Genomic DNA, 17,889 nt, shown 5'->3' with positions numbered 1-17,889 from the left:
ATTGATTTGCATAATATTAATTACAAGAATAACTGCCTCCTATAACAAACGTTATAATAGGCACCTAATACCTGCCTAATAGCTTCGTTGTTTCAGCAATAAAGTACGTAGGTGTTCAGGTTATAAATTACGATACTCTAATGATAGTATCCTTCCACAACGCAAAATCCATTGATGACTCATGTTTAGAGTTATAATAATAAATGTACCTCTCATCGGCTTATCAAGGAATATCGATTATTATTATAGAACGAAAAGCCCGAGTCATCGCGAGCAAAACAATAGTAATAACAACAAAAGAATTACAATGTGCGCTGCCAAAACGGCACTATCGGACGCAGGTGATTCTAGATCCGACCGATTTATCGGTGGGCGATTAACCGTTGAGATAATGGCCGATACCCCGCCCCGCGCACTGTCGCAACTCGCTCGCCGATTTCGGTCAGCCCGTCGGTCATCTCTAACGATGGAGCGATAATTAAGATCGGACGTCAGCATTATTTACGCCTGCAGCGTCCCGCCGACCCGACCGCGAGTCGGTCACGACTTTTTCCTTGTCAGGCGAGACTATTGTTGCTTCAATCGTGTCCACTACAGCTAGAGATTTCATATTTTTCAACCATTTATAACTAAAGCTAAGCTTTTGACTGCATTAAATTTTAACCAGGCAGCTCTTATCTAGTTATCATATCATTAAAAAAGATAAGTGAAACAAATTATTTTAATCAAAGTAAGAGATCGTCTAATTGTCGAGTAGGTGGTGGTACCTTGGTAGCTTTCAACGAAAGTAAGCCATTGCATCTTTCCCATAGATAAAAGAAAAAGCCTTATTGCTTCATCATCACAGCCCATCGCTGGCCTACTACTAAGCAAGGGGTTTCTCTCAGAATGATCGCGGCGGTGTGCGTACTTCATACCCATTTGAAAGCATTACGGATCACTCTCAGGCATCCAGGTTTCCTCGCAATGTTTTCCTTTACCGTTCAAGTAAGTCATTATTATTTAATTGCTTAAAACACACCAGTCCTCCTGAATAAGAGGCCAATTTTTTTATTTACTAGGCTATCTTTCTCCTCCTTTCCCTGCTTATTACTTACTATTCGGTAACATAAGTAGATACCATGCTTACACAGCTAATTATTTATCGTTTCATAACAACTTTTTAATGAGCAATAATATTGGATTAAACTTGTTTCGTGTTTATAATAATTATTTTACCAACCATACATAATCTGTAATGCGTCAACCGACTAATCAATAAGCCAATGCATGGCCATTAACATAAACACTTGAATTAGTTAGAGCTTTTAACTCGCTGATAGAGTTATTAACTTATTTTTCTCTTCTTCCAGGTCTATGTAGTAAGTAGGATATTGTATACTGAGTTGATGTAAGTGCATACAATCATATAGTAGCTTAAACTGAAGATAAGATAAAATTCGTAGAATAAAATAAAATTCTTACAGAGAATAAACCTAATAATGTTTGAATTTAAGTCTGGACGTATGTTGCGTCTTTGTGCTACAACCACTGAACTGATTTGGCTGTAACTTGGAATAGAGATAGCTTATACCCTAACTGTTTCATCCTGGAAAATCAAAAAGTTCATGCGGGATTTTCGAAAACCTATATCCACGCGGACGTGGTCGCGTGTATCCCATATCATCTAGTTATATATGAATCAAACTTTTAATTGTTTCTTAGCCGGTATTCTAGCTACTGTTCTATACCTATTCCCACGAGTTGCATACATGTCCAGTAATAGATATGTATCTACGAGTAAATTGAATAATAAATACCTTTTTCGTAGTGGCCAGTATTGTGACAGCGTTGAAATTAATGCCGTATCTAAATGCTAACTAGTTTCAGGTTATTACTCATTCAAGCTTTAGTTATTGCTCTTTGTTAGAGCTCGAAGACTACAGTCCAAACCCATTACATAAGGCTTTTGGCGCCTTAATCGAAGCCGATTGTCCGAAGGAGATAGTCTGTTTCTAAGCAAGATTTTCTATGACGTGATAGTCTAGTGGTTAAGACGTCAGCCTCCTTCCGGGAGGCCGGGGTTCGATCTTTTCAGAGTTATATGCGTTTTAAGCTATTAATCTTGCTTTAACGGTGAAGAAAAACGTCGTGAGAAAACGTGCATGCCTGAGAGTTCTCCATAATGTTATCAAAGGTGTGTGAAACCTGCCAATCTGCACTTGGCCAGCGTGGTAGGCTGTGGCCAAACCCATCTCATATTGAGAGGACACCCGTGCTCAGTAGTGAGACAGTGAGACTTAATATTAATGATCTGTTTAACTCAAGTCTATACACACCACTTTTTAATTAAACATCATAAAGAAATTAAGAATGAAAAGTTTATTGTTTTAAATGTACAATCGGATTTTTTTTACTTTAATTTATTAAAGTTTATTTTGTTTTGAAAGTATGAATACATCTATGGACACCCTATAATGCTACGAATAATGAAACGTGGCAATGCCGCGCGTCACACGTGCATTAACAATATTTTGACCAACTATGTATATGGTGTTTACCTAATAAATACTTTATAACACCCGCTATAATTTTTTTAAACTGCATAAACGTGTTAAGATTTTTATTGTAAAAATTAGTGATGCCTGTAGAGCTTAGGATAAAGTAAAATCCTTTTTAACCCCAATTAATGCATACAGACAGCTTTTGTAGAAAACCACCGTGGCAATTTCGCTTCTCAATTTTGTTTAGATAAACGTTTGATCGGCTAATCGTAAATTCATAGTCTCAGCCAGATGGTACCAGGAATATTTTCATAAATTATTTATTTTGATGGTACAGGAATATCAATGTATGAAAATAATAGTTACCTATGAATCTTGTATTATTTCATGTGAAATATTATTTATACCCCTTCGATTTAACGAGCAACAAACAGCTTTTATTTTATTAAATACTTTAAAAATTTCACAAACACCAAAGCTATCAATATTGGTTGTTCTGGACAGTTGTTAATGGAACCAACATGAGATATATAAAAAACCTTATCAGCCGACAATGCAAACCCATTAGTTGATTGAATAGGTATTTCTTACTAAATCAATTTATATCTAACTCGTTTGTCATTTTAATATAAGTGCTTCGCAGTTTGTTTTTTACATAAAAATGTACCAAATGAAATTGCTTTTCGTTGTATTGAAATGAATCTGAATTACAAATTGAAATAAAAATATATTAAGATGTTAAGTAGTTATAACATTGTTCTAAAAAATATCTGCCGGTAAAGTTAATAACCTGGAAATAAATACCTACCTATAACTTATACGTGAAGTACATAAAATAGCTCAGTAATATTTACCTAACTAATAAGCAAGTAGTCAGGCAGAGCAAAATTATCATTGCGACAAATATTTTCATATAGGTTAAAAGCTAGCTATGTAGGAAGTATTTATCTACTAAAATATTACCTATGTTGTACCTAAGCATATTCTTATATTAATCAAAATATGTCCGATCTAACACTTTTTGTACACACAGCAAATTTTGGAGATTTTTATGGTTTCGTTAAAATTCTCCGAGCAAAGTAGAATGTTATCGTTAGTGAAGCAGACAATGGGAGCGAGATCGTTGTCGGGGCCACGATGGCTGTAACACCGGGTTCGATTCCCGTTCGACGAAAATCAGGTTAACGAACAGACCTATAGGTACCTACCTATAGATAAAGCGATATCTGCAGCTTCTTTTCTTTGTAACAAATGTAAATTAAAAATTTATAACACCCCCGACAAGTGAAGGTTACAGTAACTAGAAAAAAGCTGATAACTTTCAAACGGCTTTTCTTGGATTATAGCTAAGAACACTCTCTATCAAGCTACCTTTCAAACAAAAAAACTAAATTAAAATCGATTCATTTAGTTTAGGAGTTATGATGCCACAGACGGATACACAGATACAAAGATACACACGTCAAACTTATAACACCCCTCTTTTTGGGTTGGGGGTTAAAAACAGTTTTATTTAAAAAAAATATCTTTCATAACCCTTTGGACTAAGTGCTAGCAATTACTTTATTGAAAGATGGTATTGATTTTTAGGTTTCCGTTACCGAAGCGTGCGTTTATCCGTCCGCTCGTTTGTCTGTCGGCGGGCTATATCTCGTGAACCATAATATCTAGATAAAGTTTTAAAATGTTCACAGAATATGTATTTCTATTGCTGCTATAACTGCGCTATAAAACAAATAGTAAACTTGCAATTGACCGATTTTTTAACCAACTTCCAAAAAGGAGATGGTACTCAAGTCGGGCCTTTTTTTAATGTATGAAATCTGTCTCAGTAGTGATACGACGCGCGGTGGGTTGATCATGATGAAAGATAAAATGACACTACCTATCAAAATTACGTCTTAAACACACAGACATACAGACCGAAAACGGTTTAAAACGGTTTTTATATTGGAATTAAAAGCAATCAAAGGAAATATCTTATTTAACGAGCGGATCATATGAAAAATTGCACTCAATGCAGCTAATGAATTGAGCGTACATATCCGAGCTCTAAACTTAATCGAAAAAGTAAAAATTTATGAGACATCACCGCCGGAATAATTCACACACTTGTTTCAAGCGCCCAATGTTAAGGCTAATTACACAAGCATAAATAAAATTAATAATTAAATGGTTTGAAATTAAAAAAAATATCGGCTAAATGCAAGTCAATTCCACCAACCTAGGGTTCGGTAATTGTAAAATAATATATAAATAATTATTTGGATAATTTGAGAACAAATCCCTTTTATTAGGGACCACAAAACTAGGGTTATTTGTAAAAGTATATTACTGATTTCCATAAAACTGTGCTAGATAAAGCCTTCACTTTGTTTTTCTGTAAAGTTTACACAAACTTTAGTCCATTCTAATGATTTTAGATTTTTCGCTTCGCACACAGGTTATAGGGAACGGTATTTGTTTGACATTTTTCATCTAAACCCAAATCTAAGAGGCAGAAAAATAAATAAAACAATATACCTATTATTTTAGGATGTGCAATTAGTTGTTGGTATTATAACTCGACTCTTTTTCACAAATTAATTTGATATTCCACTTTGATCCAGTATCCCCACTTTAAAAATATTTCCTTACAATTCCTTCCTTCTTTCTTCCTATTTTACAATTTTTCTCCCCTTTTTCCTCCTTCCTTTCTTTCCTTCGGAAACGGTTCCTTTTTTACAATTTTGGTACGGAACCCTAAAAACGACTACTAACGATCATAGTGACATTGCCACGTGACAACCTTCAAAATAAAGCTCTATAGAATCCCAAGCATGTTGGTTCATTTGCATTAATAAAGTAAATAGTGAATATTAAGTCTATCCACTTCTATCATGTGTAACATACTTTATTAAAAACTAGCTGATGCCCGCGACTTCGTTCGCGTGGATGTAGGTTCTTCGAAATCCCGTGGGAACTCTTTGATTTTCCGGAATAAAAAGTAGCCTAGGTGCTAATCCAGGGTATAATCTATCTCCATTCTAAATTTCAGCCCAATCCGTCCAGTAGTTTTTGCGTGAAGGAGTAACAAACATACACACACACACACACACACACACATACAAACTTTCTCCTTTATAATATTAGTGTGATCTATTTTAACCACCAGCAGATTGAATGTAATACTATCAGCCACATATTAAATTATAATGACTTTATGACAACAATAAGTAACTACTGATATAAACTATAAGATTATGCGCACTATGTTTTATAACTAGGCCAATCAAGTCTACAATTGAAAGATTTTATTACCTTACTCCAATAGTCTGAACAGGACTTAATTCTGCGTATTATGTTACCTAAGGGCTTAAGCCAGTTCATTAAGGATCGTTCAATCATTTGTTAGGGGAAGGTAAAGAATTTGCTCAAGCCTTTTATTATTTTTTCTTCCACAATGCTTTGTGCGTGTGCACAAAACGCAAATGGCTCCTACCTATGTATGATTATTCATACCAATAAGCCTTCACGTTTCTGGTAGGTAGGAGGTCTTTTGACGGTCTTTTTCGTTCTAGTATGCTTCTGATTATTTATTTCTAAACAACCTTGTTCGTGTTATCCGTAGCGTGATCTGCGTTTGTTTGAGAACCGTTACCTTCCTATACAGGTAAGCAGGTATTCTTTAGAGTTGATTGATTAAATTGTGTTTTAATTACATATTAATAGTGTTTACTTTTGAATATTCTCAAGAACAAGTTTTAGTGAGCTAGAGTTTTGATATATTATTTACTAGATGATTGCTCGCAACTTCGGCTGTGTGGATTTGGTGTTTTAAATGTCGCATGGGGAATTTTTAATTATTTTCCGGGGAAAAGTAGCTTATTGTACATCTTCAAGATTCAAACTGTTTCTGTACCGAATGGGCCGTGAAAACGTAACAGACAGACAGACACTTTTGCGTTTATAATAATAGTATGGATATATTGTACTTAACAGGACTCTCTCCGTCACTTACTCCATACAATCGTAGTTCCCATTTCATTTGAATATTAAGCAACCAAAGTCCATGAAATTTTGCAGACATAGTCTAGAAACTAATATCTGTGTCTGTGGTGTTTTAGATTTTTCTAATAATATGTAGTTTTAAAATTACAGGGGCTCAAAGATTTGTATTTTTCTTTAAAAAAAGGCCCAACTTTGTGCTCGTTTTTCTAGACAATGGAGCAATTTAATGAAATTTGGAAAAACCACAGACCTAGAAAATTTAATGAATATTATGTAGTAAAAAAATTATCGTTATATATTTTATATTGTTATAATTGTGTGGGAACTACGAAAACCAGAAATTACACCCAGAAATCTTGAAAATTTCGTGCTGTCTCGATTTGTGCAAGCGGGGTGGTGAAGTGCGGGGGACGACACGTGAAACTGACAGAAACTGACAGTCTAAACACACGGGCCACATTTAGACTGCACCCAACTCCAAACTTGTCGATAGGTCTAACTAAATACACTGGTACATTTCAACTTGCGTTAGACGTATGCGTTACCTACTCAGACGTTGCCTGTAGATAAAAATATGTCTCATGTTTGCTGGCAATAGCGCATGCATCAAACCCTGCAAGTTGCAACTCTCTTGCAACCTATTCCTCACGCAATACGCACAGCTTTAATATTATAATTTTTGACAATGTATACTATATGTAATGCCATATCACAGGTCACTCTCTGATTTATTGCTAACAATTTACTTCCAAATGCAAAGAAATCTAAGTGTGTTGAATTCACACTGCCCAATACCAGGACCTTAAATGACATAAGTTCATTGATAAATAATCATATGTTGAAAATAAAGGAGAACCCCGTGTTTCTCGGTATAATGTTAGATGCAAAGCTTCTATGGAACACCCACATATCAACACTTGATGGTAAACTCAGCTCTGCTGCTTACACTGTTAGAAAAATTCGACAGGTACTGACGTGGAAACTGCAAAAATTGTATATTTTACCTATTTTCACTGTATTATGTCTTACGGACTCTTGCTATGAGATAAAGCGGTAGATATTGAAAAAAAAATGTATTACAGAAAAGGACAGGACGTGCAATTTATAATTTAAAACCGCGCGCTGCCATACAATAAAAATATAAGGAAATAAGTACCTTATCTATTATCTTATAGTAGCTTTTAAATATATTTACAACTAGCTAATGCCCACAGCTTCGCTCGCGTGGATTTAGGTTTTTAAAAATCCCGATCCTTTCATTTCCCAGAACAAAAGTTGCCTCTCCGTAATAGCCCGTCCCCGGGATGCAACTTGTTTCTGTATCACGTAAGAATATTTAAACGGATGATCCTTTTCAAATCCCGAGGGATCACCAGGATTTAGGAATGCAATTTCTTACAGCATCCTATACCTTCAATATCAATTAATAATCGACACTTTTTAAATCCCATTAGCTTTAGTAGTCAGGTCCCCTGCAACATCAGGATTGAGGAGTTGGAATCCAAATTTTTTATTGAACAATGTCGCAAACTTTCTTTATCGATTAAAAAAACTACCCAAAATTACGCAGTTAGGTTACCTGCCAAATTTCATGGTTTTGAGTCAACGGGTACCCTAGAGGTTTTCTTGACACACACGACAGACAGACAGATAGACAACAAAGTGATCCTATAAGAGTTCCGTTTTTCATTTTGAGGTACGAAACCCTAGAAAACGTAGGAACGGCATTCCGAACCAGTGGTAAATTTGTCTGACCATCCAAAAACACTTTGAAGTTTACCTAAAAGTTTACAGGAATAAAAATTTATCATTGTATTCCATTCCATTTCATTCTATTCCATTCTGTTCAAAGATAAATAGATAATAAAAATATTTGTCACCGAAACAATAATTTACGATACATCAACCAATATCAATTTTACTGATGACAATCTGACTATTACCAAAGTGAACGACTACTATAATATCTATTATATACGACTAACATAATATGTATTATAAATTGTGTGCCGTTTGCATTCTCACTAGGTTCTCATTAAGTTTGTTTTATTTGGTTAAACTTTCTGGCATTTATATTGTTATGACGTTTAATTGGCAAACAGTCTGTTTATTGGCTCAAACTCAAAAATTCAGCCAATCACAACAAAGAAAATATTGTAATAATGATTGATGCAGCTTTCTGTAATTGAAAACAAAATATTTGACATTAACTTGAATGTGACAGTGTTTTCCGAATAGGGTTGCCAGAGGCCCCGTATTTTACTGGTTACCCCGTATTTCGGGATACAGAAACCTGGCTGGCGAAATCAAACACTGACGTTATGTCCAGTAGAAAGAATATTTTCCTTTTGCGGCAATGCGTAGCCGAAACCCACTCGATATTGATCATGGTCGTAGCCAAGGCAGCGGGGCTTGGTTTGAGGATGTAAGCTTTTTTTTATACAAGTTAGCCCGTGACTTTAATCTTTTCTAGTGGTAAGTGATGATGCAGTCTAATTTCTTGGCCGTTAGGGCCATAGTAACCATATAACTAGCCATGACCGAAGCCTCCCATCAGACCAGAAATTTAGAAATGGCGACTGCGCCTGGGAATCCGTCAAAAACCTAAGCCTAAAATAATACTTACACTATTTCTTGCATTTGCTTACCAATTTTTTTTGGAAATATATCAAACATTTCGCGCTCACTTCACTCGCGCTTTGAATTTGTATTACTTGGTGTAAACTCCGCAATTTAAAAAGCCGCCTAAAAAAAATGTCTGGGATGCAAGTTACCTCTGAATAGTAAGTACCAAAATTTTGGTAAAGAAGATGGGCCGTGAAAGGGTAGATAGGCAAATAGATATACTGTCGTATTCGTAATATTAGTATGGATAGGAAGCTTTAAAAATATAATCTTGCTATGGCTAAACTCGTTTCCCTTTCACTTTAATTTTTTCTGTATTGAACCAAAAACACTTACGCTCACTGCGCTCGCGCTTTTTTATTGTTGTATTTTATCTCACTGACAAATTGAAAGGCGAAATTCCACTAACCAGGTAATTAGCCCATAAAGTTGAGCGAATGTTTTTTTCCTCATGACAGGATTCAGTTCCGGCCCTGATAAAACCTCTCCCGCAATCGATTCCTGGCTACGGCCATAGTATTGATACTGTGAAGGTGGAATTACAAATTAAATGTAATTTTAAGTTAAAATGAAAAGATTGTATGCATGAAATGTATAACATTTTGCTTTACAAAACTTAAGAGTTTTTAAAAGCTATTTAAATAAATAAATCTTTTATTTAAAACCACATTGCAAACACAGTTCACCAATCAAGACACGGCAACATACGGAGAAAAAATACAAAACTTACAAATAAACTAAAATATCTAAATAGGCTTTCCATGCATTTCAGAGAGAACCACCGCCTATTTATTTAAATACTTCAAATTTTCAAATTTCTTCAAATCTAAACCCCGTATTTTTGATGGTGGTAGCCTGTAAATCAAAAAGAGGCAGGTGGCAACCCTACTACTTCCTAGACAGAATTTAAAAATTGTTTTCATTACTCGGTATGCCTACTGCCATAGTGTGACAGAAAGTGTGACGGTAGTTGTGACCTCTGATTGGCCGACTCTCTTTCACTATTTGCTAAAATTGATGATTGCAACAACAATTTTTTCTTTTTTGTAATCGAAAACAGAACACGGACGTCAAACAGGTTGACTAATTGCAATCATTTCTGACCGGCTAACATTGTTCCGCTAGTGGCTCAAACTCACTGTCGCAGCAAGAACATGGTAAATTCAGCCAATCACAGCAATTTCAATTGGTTATCACAAATGTACCGATCTAGGAACCGAGAATGCACGAACCAGGGCAGATAGAGATAAGAACAATAATATCATACGTAGGAAATCGACGGGGGATCGTTGACAACGATAGCCTTAATGTCCTTGATTATACTGAAGTTACATAAACGCCATCAGGCATACTTAATTATTAGTGTTGTGTTTGCCTGCGGTCACATTTACGAAATATTTAATGCAATAACATTTAATGAATTGTATATTATTATTTATTATTAAGGCTCAATAAAGAATACGCCTTTGTTGATAATCACTTAAATTTATTTCATTAATTGTTATTGACGTTTTTTAAATATCGTCAGATAAGCCTTCAATGAAACAATTATTTAATTGAAGTGTTATCTACATTATTAATGAAGTTTTGGTGTTTAATTGCTTTAAATTACAACTCAGTAGGAACATTCCATCTCCGTCATCAATGATTTACTTGCGAGTTACCTAATTGGGTTGACAAACAGCGTTTTTAATAGGTTTGAAGAGTGTGCAACTTGTTACAGCGCAAAAAACAGTTAGTAAATATTTGCAATATTTTTAAATTAAAAATGTTGTGTATAATTTTATTTCTTCTTTTTATATATCATACCTACTCTACAAAATGTAAGTAAAACGTCAACAACTTTGCCCATTATATCGTAAAACTGTGCCATTATCCTTATCTAAAATCAATTGACTTGTCTCCATCTTATTATTACTTACCTATCTATTTATAAATAAAACAAGTCATGCATATCAGTTAAAGAAATTGTAGGGTTCTGTATATGGTAACAAACATCATATAATTGACTGGAATTTCACCTGGTGGTAAGTGATGATGGATACCGCGTATAATGTTACCGATTGGGAGTATGCCGGTTATAGGTTAAATAAAGCATGTCATATCAACCTGGAAAGAGTTCCAAGTTAGCCCGTACACAAGGCCTAACTCGCCTTTGAAATAAAATAAAATAACCAGTGGGTTAGAGACTGAAGATCGACGGAACTCTGAAAAGTAAACGAGTGTGAACGTCCTTACCTTAGGGTTGAATAAATACATTTTTATACTAATTTTCGCACGCAGCAAGCTAGTATGAAAGCTTCATGCGTCAGTAACTGTGAATTTATTACCTTACCGCAGTCATTTTTACATTATTCTTGTTATTTTATGATATTCAAGTATCCACTTTATCGCCATTTGAATAAGAGAGTATTTATCGATGTGTTCTTGTGATAAAAATAAGTACTTACCTACCTAGGCACTCTAAAGTTTACTATTTATAGTTTACCTAGGTACATTTTGTACATTTTTACAGCCCAACAAGTAAATTGCAAAAAGATCTGAGAAATGACAAAGATTTAATATCATACAAGTCGTTATTTTAGAAAAAACGGCCAAGTGCAAGTCAGACTCGCGCACCGAGGGTTCCGTACTCGGGTATTTTTTTCGACATTTTGCACGATATATCATAAACGGTATGCAGAAAATTAAATAAAAATCTGTTTTAGAATATTCAGGTAAAGCCCTTTCATATAATACCCCACTTGGTATAGTCACCTTACTTTGAAAATTGAACCATTTTTTTGTGGTGTAACCACAAATTCACGGTTTTCGGATTTTTTGTGCTTTAAGACCTATCTACCTGCCAAATTTCACGATTCTAGGTCAACGAGAAGTACCCCATAGGTTTTCTTGACGGACATGACAAACGGACAGTCGGGCAGATGGACAGTCAGACAGATAGACAACAAAGTGATCCTATAAGGGTTCCGTTTTTCCTTTTGAGGTACGGAACCCTAAAGGCGATGATCATAGAATAGAATACAATATATTTTTATTTAAATAAACTTTTACAAGTGCTTTTGTATCGCCAAGTAATCTACCACTGGTTCGGAATGTACGCCGTTCCTATCGAGAAGAACCGGCAAGAAACTCGATGGTTGCTCTTTTCAAGTGTTCATTTTACAATTAACAATAATATGCCATACTATTATATACTATACAAGCAATAATATGAGCATAAGTAGACACGTGCGACTTCATACCCGTATTTAACTCACTGGCTATACCTAGTATCCATCAATAAATTAAATTCTCATTAATATTGCAGTAAATTTAATTAAAATGACCAGCTAAGAAAGTCTATGTCAAATGGTAAAATGCCCGATATGTAGAATTTAATTAAACGTTGACTAATTAACAAGTTGCGTGCGCAATGCTTCTTTAACATACCCTTTAAAGCTATCTAAGTTATCTGTGCCGTACATCATTCAGTTACATAAAATAAAGATGTTAAGATAAGCAAAAGTAGATCTTAGGACAGGGGATGAAGCGTCATTATCACGTAACTTAAGATGATACGGTATTGTATGAGAGACAACTTCAGTGGGACAAAAACTGACCATGCGTTAGGTCTAGTGTCTTATTATAGAACCTGAACTTCATTTATTAATTAGCTGTTCTTGTAGTATCGCCTGCTTCTATTATGTTTACGGCTAATTTATTTGCATGTATTAAATTTTATGCTTGTGTTATTATTTTTTAACTTGTCTGTTTTTAATTCTATTATTTAGTTACAGGTAATTAATTACACAAGAAATAAAGTTTACCTGATAGAACAAGCAATGAAAGCCTAATGGTTAAACATAGGCCTCCTGTTCGGAAGGTTGGGGGTTCGATCCCGGGCGACCTCTAACTTTTCGAAGTGTGCGATTTAAGCAATAAATATTACTGAAATTATATCGCTCACTTTAACAGTGAATGAGAACGTCGTGAGGAAACCAGCATGTCTGAGAGTGCTCCGTAATATTCTCAAGTGTGTGTAGTATGCCAATCTGCACTTAGCCAGCGTGGTAGACTTTGGCCGAACCCTTCTCATTCAGTAAAGACACCCGTTCTCAGTAGTGAGCCAGCGATGGATTGATGATGATGATTAGCATAATACTCAAATATAACGGCTCACTTAAATCTGTATTGTTTAACCTTTAGGCACAGATTTAGGAAGACTTCTGTGCCTATAGGTAAGGTCTGAGTAAATTCAGAGTAGGTACGCTGTATAGATCTCGCCTTCAGTAGACAAATGTGTAAACTAGACTTATCCATGCCATCGGTCAAACAGTGTGACGGCAACATGGGTTCATTAGCGTTATCAGAGACGATTCGCGATATTGTCTACAAGCATTATCTCTCAGAGCTCTTAGCCCCTGTGTTTTCCATTCAGATGTGTTAACCTGACTATTATGCAAGGGGGATTAAATGCTCGCAGACTGTTTATCAGAGATTTTTTAAAGAAGTTCGAAGTTGGTACAATAATCAATGATAAATATCTAATCATCATCATCATCAACAACGACGGTTGAAAGGAAACACTTTAAAAATAAAGCGTTTTTGTTTAACACAGATTCAAAAAGATGTTGAATTTTTTTAAATTTAAAGATGTTTAAACGGGTATTCTCTCACAATAAGCAGGGTTTTGATCAAAATCCACCACACAGGCCAAGTGCAGATTCCCAGGGTCCATGTACCTTTGAAAACATCACGGAGCACTGTCAGACATGAGGGTTTAAAAATTCGTACCCGAGATCGAATCCAAGACCCCCCAAATAGAAGGTCAACTCTTAACCATTAGGCTATCACTGAGTCCTAGTACCTATTACTTAATGAGTAAAAGTCTACGCAGACAACGGAGTTTTGTCCGCCGAGTCCGTGATGGACTTATAGAACGGCGAAAAACCTTAGCAGGAAATAGATGATGGATTTTGTCCTCGTCGCTTGGACAATAAGTTAGGTAGATGTAACAGTATAAGCAATCTTCTCGTATGCATCATAAACTGTTCGATTGGACAATGTTATGCAACACGACTTCTTGTGGGTGTGAAAGGAATTTGACATGCATGTGACGAACAAGTTATCTACTACGGTAATGGACTAAGAGCCAGCGCGTGCCAGACCTTCGTTATTTAATAAAGCTGAAAGTTTCTTTGCATATTGCTCCCGTATGTATGAAGTTTGGATCATGGTGGTTTTGGGAGATAATACGTAATACTAAATAAGCCTTTTATTTCATGTAGATAACATGTAACGAAGGTGTAAAAATTCTATTTTTATTTTTATTTTCTTTGGAATGGTATTAGAAATCATTACTAGACACTTGAGTTGAAATCTATTGAGCTCACTTTGACTTTGCTTAGACTTAAGTTTCAGTTAAAACGAAACAGATTTATGCCAGCAGTATAAAACTCTCGGGCAACCCCCTTAAACTTTTAAATTTTAAGGACGTCTGGCAGGGCTCCAAACTTCATTTTCGCTGATCGTTCCTCCCTGTGTTGGTGACAATACTCAGAGAAACTTTCAGTTTTCAAATTCAAATTCAAAATATTTTTGTTCAATCAGACTTTTAAAAGTTCTTTTGAATCGTCAAAAGCATCTACCATAGTTATTATAAAATAACGAAGGCCTGGCACGCGCTGGTTCTCTCTCTATAATAGTGCATTCCCATACAGTGAGCGGAGGCTTTCATAGTTAGGTGTTTTTGACACATATTTGTTGTCATTTATTTATTGCTAATTAGATCAATATACACCAGCTATACATACCTATTAATTAGGTAACGATAATAAACTATGGGACATATTATATATATTGCACAATATTATCTGATGTATAATATTATTTACTAATAGTTTACCTACTGTACATATGTATAACTTTTAAAAGCACGAGGATCGCAGGTTTATTATGCCCAGAGCGTTATTTATAGAACAAACTAGGAGATTATGTTTTTAGGGTTCCGTACTTCAAAAGAAAAAAACAGAACCCTTATAGGATCACTTTGTTGTCTATCTGTCCGTCGTGTCTGTCTGTCTGTCTGTCTATCTATGAGTCCGTCCGTCCGTTCGTCCGTCGTGTCTGTCAAGAAAACCTATAGGGTACTTCCCGTTGACCTAGAATCATAAAATATGGCAGGTAGGTAGGTCTTATAGCACAAGTTCAAGAATAAATCTGAAAACCGCGAATTTGTGGTTACATCATTTAACAAAATTATTACATAAAAATTATAACAATTTTCAAAGTAAGATAACTATACCAAATGGGGTATCATATGAAAGGGCTTTACCTGTACATTCTAAAACAGATTTTTATTTATATTTATGTATAATAGTTTTTGATTTATCGTGCAAAATGTTGGAAAAATCCCTGACTACGGAACCCTCAGTGCGCGAAACTGACTCGCACTTGGCCGGTTTATTTTTATTTATTTTTACTCTGATACAACTTAGCCCTTGACTGCAATCTCACCTGGAAAGGGTAAGTGTAGCAGTTTTTACCAAACCCGCCCTTTGGTTTCTGCATGGCATCGATATTCTTCGATACTCAGTAGATATCTAACCTAGGCTTCAGTAGACAAAGCGCGATGCAGCATCAACGCAGTCGCATTAGCTATCGCTAATAGCCGATTCTAAAAGTAAGTGTTGTGTGTGCTTTGGCCCATAGACATGTAGATTTGTTGTCAATTGTCACCTCTAAACTGTTACGGTTTACACGTATTCGTACGATAGCATTTCCAATTACCTTTGTAAACTCTGTGCTAGAACCGCTAACTAATTAACTCTACTAGCCCAACAATCCCGTTGAAATCGATTTACGCTTAATTGTTTCAATAAAGGGTTTCTCTAGTTAATTTAACTTGTTTAAACTGTCGTTGTGCTATATTATTATGGACTAATAGCCAACTAGACCTTCGCTACTTTATAAAAGCTGGATTTTCTCTGCGTACTGTCCCCAACGCAGGGAAGAACGATCAGCGACTATGAAGTTTGGATCATGGTAGCTACCATCCCAAAGCTTTTTCAAAGTTTTGGGATGACTGTTTGTCTGAAATGCCTGTTCATAAATCCTACTTAGATATACCCATCAAGAGGATATGCATCTTCTAGGCAAGCGTACTACACCAACGCTTATCCTAAAATGTACCTAATCATAGCCAAACGCTAACCTATAAGTCAAAAAATACCACAAGAACCGTTTATGATTTCAATATTATAAACGTGATGCAATGACCGCTGAGAAGCCTCTATTATCGCGGTTAGATCCATTCATCTATTCCTATTAACATCAACGGATTTAACACAAAAAGGCCCATAAGTAAACGTATCATGAACCCTTACAACATAATACTTGATTACAATGTTTTTGTTAGCACTGTACGCAGAATACTCACACAATAAGGTCAACAATGTGGTACCAGCTGTAATTAAATACAATTCGAAGAGACATGAACACATCCCGCGCTGTTGCATGCACCCTTTGCATTGCGACGCGGCGCGTAAAACTGTCCCGATAACGATCGATCGCTAAGATTGCAATCGAGACCAGTAGGATTAGTACAAGTCTCACATCTGTATAACGTTGATAGATTTCGAGTTTCGAATCACTATCCATATTGTAAATGCGAAAGTGTGTTTCTTTGTTATTTTATTGGTTTGTTGGTTTGTCAATCACGTCGCAATAAAGCAAAGGATTTACGTAATTTTTGCATGGGTAAAGTCAAAGACCTGGAGAGTGACAAAGGTTACTTTTTATACCGGAAAATTAAAGAGTTCCTACGGGATTTTTAAAAGTCTTAATCCACGCGGATGAAGTCGCGGGCATCAGCTATTCACATTCACCAATTATATTATGTCCATGCATCTAAGGCTAGTGCACTTATTGCGAAATAAAATCGCTACCTAGTATTGAATAAACAACTTGAGCTATACTAAAAATTTAGGTTCATTTTACTATGTACTTTCGTTGTAGTTCTTCTCTTCGAGGCGTTTGGAACGCTCGTTACTTTAATTTTAAGTTTACGTAATTAATTATCACCATTACATCAATATTCAATACAAATTCAAAAATTGACATATTTTGACAATCAAAAAAACTTGGATTGGCTTTGAATTTTGACTTTGACACTGCTGTCCAGATGTGCAAACTCGTACTAAGGGTAAGGATCGAGTCCGTCCAAGGGACGCTTGGCCGACATTCCGGCACCTCTCTATCCAGCTATTAATGGAACATGGTCTTAATGAACGAGACGTAAAATTATACGGATGGTAATTTTCAATGTAAGAAACCTTTTATATTCACACATTAATGACTTTGTTTTGAGGCATTTTATAATCTTTTTGATAACAAACACATCATTAATATCAGGATTTTTTAGTCTTTATTTTTTCTTTTCAATAAAAATAATGGAGACTCAATTCTGATCTTAGTAGGAAAACTTCTAATAATAATATAATTATTATTATTCTTTTAGAATGCAAGTCGATAGCATTTATGATAAGAATCAATTTACACCGATAATAATTTAAATGATACGAAAGGCTAAATGTAATAATGCTCTCTGATATCGAGCCGGTTTTATCTATACTAATAAATAAAATTGGAGTGTCTGTCTGTAATTTCGAAATAACTACCACATCTTAAGGTCATATGGTTATTTGAACGATACTATAACTGAATCACACGTTTTTAAAATTTTTGTCTGTCTGTCTGTCTGTCTGTCTGTCTGTCTGTCTGTCTGTCTGTCTGTCTGTCTGTCTGTCTG

At 35.4% G+C, this 17,889-nt stretch overlaps 1 protein-coding gene and 1 long non-coding RNA gene across 2 annotated transcripts in view; both read right to left on the bottom strand.

The window, feature by feature from the left end:
• LOC123869329 (cadherin-related tumor suppressor) overlaps window positions 1-17,889 on the bottom strand; it is a 155,449-nt gene that overhangs the window by 39,486 nt on the left and 98,074 nt on the right. The gene's annotated exons all lie outside the window — the stretch shown is intronic.
• On the bottom strand, window positions 2,123-13,222 carry LOC123869330. Its single transcript, XR_006796865.1, has 2 exons — window positions 13,188-13,222; window positions 2,123-2,257 (listed from the first exon to the last, which is right to left on the bottom strand). It is a non-coding gene; the product is annotated as an uncharacterized LOC123869330 (long non-coding RNA).

Source organism: Maniola jurtina, chromosome 11 (assembly GCF_905333055.1).
Source record: "Maniola jurtina chromosome 11, ilManJurt1.1, whole genome shotgun sequence".
Classification (NCBI taxonomy): Eukaryota; Metazoa; Arthropoda; class Insecta; order Lepidoptera; family Nymphalidae; genus Maniola; species Maniola jurtina.
This window is presented reverse-complemented; position numbering and strand designations above follow the sequence as displayed.